This window comes from Lepeophtheirus salmonis, chromosome 13, assembly GCF_016086655.4.
Source record: "Lepeophtheirus salmonis chromosome 13, UVic_Lsal_1.4, whole genome shotgun sequence".
Taxonomy (NCBI): Eukaryota; Metazoa; Arthropoda; class Copepoda; order Siphonostomatoida; family Caligidae; genus Lepeophtheirus; species Lepeophtheirus salmonis.
This window is the reverse complement of record NC_052143.2, coordinates 36,443,284-36,450,110: the sequence shown is the minus strand read 5'-3', so window position 1 is coordinate 36,450,110 and position 6,827 is coordinate 36,443,284.

Here is a 6,827-nt window from a genome sequence, read left to right as displayed (position 1 = left end):
AATAATCTTTCAACGTTAGCAAAGGACGGAAGTATTGTATTATTTTCTGGAAATATCTTTTGAATTTTTGGAAAAGCGTTTAAAAGATCTAAAGAGTTGTCTTCTAAATTCATAAAATTTTGTACAATTTCAGCGGGGGTTTTATTTCTTATTAAATTTTTCTTAATTGGAAAAAAGCTTGATGTTAATTCAATAGCCACTAAATCCTCAGAATTGCCACAAACAACTTCTTAGTTCGGACGATAAGGCTAACTTAATCCCCAAAGAAGATTTTCACATATACTAGCAATTCTAGAGAATCAACAAACATTCTTAATCTTTGAATAATAATTATAAACTTAATAATTGAATTACTTGCTGCAGCCTACAAGTGGATCTAATCCTTAAAAAGGTGTTCAAGTCTTTTTTGATTCCAGTTAATAAACTTGATCATGAGAAAAATCCCGTTCCATCCAATGGCAAGTTATACTGATATATCCAAACTTTGTAGCTTAAAAACAGTCTACTGTCAAACAGAAACAGTCAATTCGGATGAATGTATGTATAACTGAGAAAGTAACAGATTTGTGCATGAATAAAATCTAACGGCAATTCTGGCAAATATTCAAATAACTTTTAATAACAATTATTAAATTGATAGACTAACCACATTATCATATGAAAAATAAATTAAGTGCTAATGGTCAGTGGTTCCCAAAGAGTGTGTCTTGAGGAAAGTTCAAGTGTGCCGTACTATTTGTGACAACCATACATTATTGGCAATCGGTTATAAAAATTCAAATAATTGGTTTAATCAAAATAGGTGTGTCCAGAAATTTTTATTTGTCTTTTGGTGTCCCTTGGGCACAAAAAGTTAAGGGTACATATATTACTTGCTTCGTGTAATATCATGCAGTTAAGCCTGAACACAAGGCTCTCAAGTCTTTGAACATAGAGTTGCGTAAGATTTTTAGATCTTATGTCAATCAAAATAAAAATATAAGATTGGTTATAATTGATATATCAACCGCTGTCGTTTTGTTTAAGAATATTATTCAGTTTAAAAGAATCTTGCCATTTTTCCCATTAGACACTTTTTCTTTTTTTTATCTTGCCATTTTTTCAACTGCCATTTTTTCTTGACAATGATATAAGCACATAGCTTTTATTATCTTCTCTCTTTTCCCTCAGAGCAGTCTCCCTCCTTTCTGGTTTTGTTTCTTTTCTCTTTGTTAATTCTTCCCGCAGATTAGCCGGATTCTTCCTTTTTAGAAAAAGTTTCGGTTCGAACTACCAATTTTATCAAAATTTTTAGGATCAGTATAAAAATGAACTCAATTTGGCAAAGAATCTTCCATTTACTTAAGTTTTCACTACTATTTCTATACATTTTGTTCAAAGATGGCTTAAAAGACCTTATTTAAAAGCATTTTAATTCACATTATCATCATAGTTATAACAATAATCTGTCCTGTATTGAGGCTGTTCGGCACTTTGCAAACACTTATCGCTAAAACTGCCTCCATATAGTCCCCATAAATTATGTTCAGGGACTTTATGGAGAAAGTGATTTGATTGGTTATCTCCATAAAGTCCGGCCACCTTTACTTTGTTATAGACTTTATTATATTATATCACGAAATATCTTTAAAAAAAAGGAAAAACACCGTCATCCCGAGGGATCCATTTTACATTATTCAAGGACGGACAAGTGGGACTGGACTAAAGTGGACCGGACTATACTTGACCACGGTCCTCGGTTCTATATAAGGACCGACACAACACTAATGGCGGGGGCTCAATGTTGATATTTTGACTAAATAAATTGAACAAATTTCCTCTAAATCTTGACGCTCATCAATATATAAAGACTTAACATTTGGGTTGAATACTACTTGATGTCAGTGATGAACACTGATATTTGAATTAAATTCAAAAATAAAAATGACTAAATTTGAAAAAAAAAACAAAATTCTTGATTGATTATGGATGAGAAAGTAGGATTATTAGAGAAAAAATATTTTTTCCTTACATTGTACTGTTAGTCAATTTTATAATACGATACGAGACAATCAGACACGGGACTTGCACTAAATTTAGACGAGTCCAAATGTAAGTTTGTGTGAAAATATTTCTAAAGTAAATATAATTAAGTGAATAATTTGACTCATTCTAATAAGTGATTAATGTTTTAGAGGCAGGAAAATGAACCCCAACTTAAATATGTTTCCTATCCAATGTATTTGATTAGTATTTATTGATTAAATGTAAATAATCTTATCAATTAAGTATACACTACTTCTTAGAATTGGTCAAATAATTGACGTAATATTATTTGATATCAAAATATTTTCACACAACCTATTTATTTAATATTGTACAAGAAAATTAAAAGTCTAACCGAAAAAATCAATCAAAATCCAACTTTTTTGACAGGAATTATTTTTAAGTTATAATATAATGTTTATTCCTTAGGTTCACTTATTATATACTGCAACTGATAAACAAAAAAATGAGCTTCAGTTAATTATCATTACATTTAATTTTAATTCCTATAGTTTTTTCATTTCGAATTATGGCTCGGAATCAAAATTATACTCAATAAAACTTTGATATTTAAAAAAGTTTTTAAACTCGGTGTTTTTCTCAGCAAAATAATTGTTCACGAGACGCTTTTTGTTTTTGGCTCAATTACTCCGAGTTGGATTGGCTTAGAAGCGTCAAATTTTAACACAACAATCCTTTATATATCTGCTATTGTTTGAATATCTTTAAAGGTTACACTTTAAAAAAATATATACATTTAATGAGAGCTGGATACTCGATTTTGTCCACTTTCATCAAAACATTCACATCAACTCACTCAAACAACGGTTTTATAAAAACTGTGCGTCAAAAATGGCTTAAACTTTGATGAGTAGCTGTCAACAGATGCTAGATAGATGTGATTAGCTTTTATTTACGAGTCCTGCCATCTTCACGTTGAGGTGGGAAACGTTTCAGACCACCCTCGTACATAAAGGATCCATAGTGAAGTCAATCACTCAAACCAGTCATCTCAAGCTTCAACCACAGACTCCAACCTGACCCTGGAACACTCATTGAGGAGGAACTCCTTGCCCATGTTGGTCACTTCTTCGAGAAAAGAAGCCTGCAAGCAGTCAACAGTGTTATGCGCAAGTTTATTGGACTCTCTCTCTCCGAGACGCACAACACATAGTAGTCCAAGGGGTTCCAGTCCGTGTAGCTAAGAGGCCACATTTTCTTTGCCCAAACATAAAGCTCTTAAAAATGTTGGTTTTTGCCGAACAAATCCGGTTCCAATTACCCGATTTGGACAAACTGCACCAATGTAAAATTTTAGCAAGACAACAGATCTGTTCACATTAATTAAAAATTTATAGCATCTTTATCTATGGTTATTAACGCCAATTAGGTGAGCCCCCTGCACGGATGCGTCCAATAATGGACGCATGGCGTTCGTATTCGGAGGGTATCTCAAGAATTTTTATTCTTCTTTTACGGTTTTGTCAGGTGAATCTGATAAGCATACATTCATAAACATAGATATTGAGGTCTGAAATTGGTCCGATTTAAATTCTCTAGCCTGTACATATGTACGTACTGACTTATTGAAAGATAATCCAGGAGAGACAAAATGTTTCCCTATATTTTAATATACTTACTTCTGGGTAATTAACGTATTAGTAAATGCTTACTAATACCTAGCAATCTCAAAGTGTTTAGCGGCTCCTTTGGCAAGTTATATGCTTCTACTGTTTTATTTGATAAACTCTATAAATATAGGTTATCATTCCAACGAGGAAGACATTTTATGATAATAATTAATATTTCTTATACATATGTAGGAGTATTAACTATTCCTTTGAATATTATTATTTATGACAAAGAATTGAGTTTACGTACCTGTAAACATTCTCTCTGCCACTAAATTTCATATTCTTATGACATATTCCTTTTTGCAAATTATAATTAATCCTCGCATTGGTCTCTACCTACAATATACATAATATGTACTCCAGAGAAATACATTTATTCAACAGCATATTATTTTTAATTATGATATATTACCGAGTGGTCAATTCAAATCTAAACACTTTGAATTTTAAACTTCGACAAGATGTAATTTATTAATTAACCATAGAATTTCAACAAAATTAATATTATAAATAGATGTGTTTCTGAGCTCTCTTAATAATTAATGTAGCCGTTCTTAGCGGCAATGATGGCTTACAGGCATGGCACCCACTACGGATGTAGTCTTTTGTCATGGTTCCCCAGTGCTTGCTGACAGTGACTTAAAGGGTCTCAGTGTTTGGATGACGGACACTGCAGGCCTTAGGCTCTTTCCACCCACTTTTTTGACAATTTTCTAGAAAGTCTGGTGTGAAACCCCGACATCTCTTGAATGGTCCCTCATTGAAGGGATTGGCCTGAGCTGTTTTGTTTAACTCCTTCGGATCCAGTCTCGCCTTTTGACAGATTCCTTCTTCAACTCCAACGTTTTGAACTTGCTGACGGCGTAGACGGTGGTCCTGGAGACGTAATTGGAGTGCGCCAATAGAAATTCATTGATCAGATTCGAGTGCCATTTTCTTAACTTTTACTTAAGCTAGAGGGCTCATTTTTGTTCTGTGACTAATTTTTATGCTTACATAATCGAAATATGAATTAATTTCAATCACATAACATTGATTAATTATTTAATTAATAGTGTTCAGATATGAATGGACCAGCCGGTATATAGATAATACTTTTACAGGATTTGAAAATAAATTGGGATTTTTTTCAAATTGCTATATCTCGACTTCCACTTTGAATTTCGCGCTAAAAATGGCTTTAGTCTGACTGGCTGAATTATTTCTTTTATATGATACTTTTTCTACAGAAATGATCAATGCTATAAGAGCTGATTTCTGTCCAAAGCTTTTGAGCTTCTTGAAGCACAATTGAGCTTCATAAGTCATTGTGCACGTCGATGAGAATTTTTTTGTTGTGGACGCAGAAACTAATCGCCAAAATGTAATAATTATTACCTGTGATACAACTAAAGTACCACCAATGTGAAGTCCAAGAATCCTGGTAATGTCATGATTCTTGGAGCTGTGGTAAGCGATGGTTCATCATGCCAACACATTTTATCGAGACTGGACTTTTAAATCGACACAGCAGAGTATGTGGAGTTCCAGAAATACGTATTGCTAACCTGGATGAAGGAGAGGTTTATCCTCAACAATTTGGTACTTGTCCAGGACTTTTCCTCAGTCATTCCAATCTGAGGGAGTCCCATTCTTCGTGATGGGTGAAATCTCGGCTAGCATCATCCAGATTTTGACCTTCTCGATTATTTTCTGTGACGAATTTTTCAAGAATAGGTCTACAAACGCTTCTACCTCAGTGTTAACTCCTTAAAGGCTAGCATCGCCAATAACTTTAGGATGTCATACACAACCATCCGACAAATGCTTAGATCATTGGCAATCTTAGCTGGGGTCTTTTGGTGCGCGAATATTACCGGCACAAAAATTATTTTGTCCAACAATTTGTCGTCTTTGAATATAAAGTCGATATTTATAATTAAAAAAAATACAAATTATTATTAGAGCATAACACAACCTCACTTTAGTAAAAAAGATTATTAAGTAAGTATTATTAAAGAGTAAGTTAGATTATTATCTACAACAGTTTGCTCTAGTAATTCTTTTTTTGCCTAATAAATGAGCGAATGAACGGATCCAATATGATGGTATATATCACCCCCTCACTTTCATTGTACCAAACAACCTTTTATACGAAAAGAAACTAGAGGAAAAGGCCCAAATCTGTTCTTAGAAGTTACCCAATTATGAAATTATTATTCAATAATTGTTGAGAACAGTTCATAGCGTAAAAGGAGCTAATCTGAATTCAACAAATTAACGTTCATAAAAATTTATTACTCAGAACAAAATACAAAGTATATTTTTGTTTTAGCGAGGTAACGCCGAATTATAATATCTTTAATTTTTTTTTTTTTGATTTCTCTATTCAAACATAATTAAATAAATGATAAGCTGTTTGCCATGTTTGCATAAAAAAAACTCTTAATCCTCTTGATACGTAGGAGAATGACCTCACTAAAAATCATTAATTAAATTTCCTTGGTTGAGACAATTACTCGAACCTATCATGGCAGGGGCGACCGCAGGAGGTAGGCTGGCTGAATGGGGTGTAGTACTCCCCCAAAAAAAAAAAAAAATATTTTACTAAAAAACTAAATATTTGAAATATTTTTTCAATAAATTGAATTTTCTATGAATAGCTATGGAATTTTGAAATTTTTCTCCCAAAAACAAAAATATTTGAATTTTTTTTCATAAAGTCTTATATTTGAAATTTCATTTTGGAATTTTTTTTCCCAAATATTTAATTTTTCGTGAGCAGTTGTGAATTTATTAAAAGAATTCCAAAAATAATAATTTTATAGGTATAGCTATCAATTATTGATTTTTTTTTTCAAAAAAATTAATTTTTTGTTAACAGCTGTGGATTTTTTATATTTTTTTTTCCAGGAAATTTAATTTTTGAGAATAGCTATGGATTTGTTTTCCAAAAAATGTTATACTTGAAATTTTATTCTAATGCATTTATTTTTTGCGCTGTTTTTCAAAAATTCCAAACACCATTTGTTCTCATTCTAAATAGTAAATTGAATGAATATATAGAGTTGACAAGGTTAATAGAAATACAAGATTATTCCATCATGTAATCGGGCTTGCCATAATTTTGATGTACCGCGCCGACTTCTGGCAAGACAGACAGATTTGAACGCCATAGAGTATAACAGT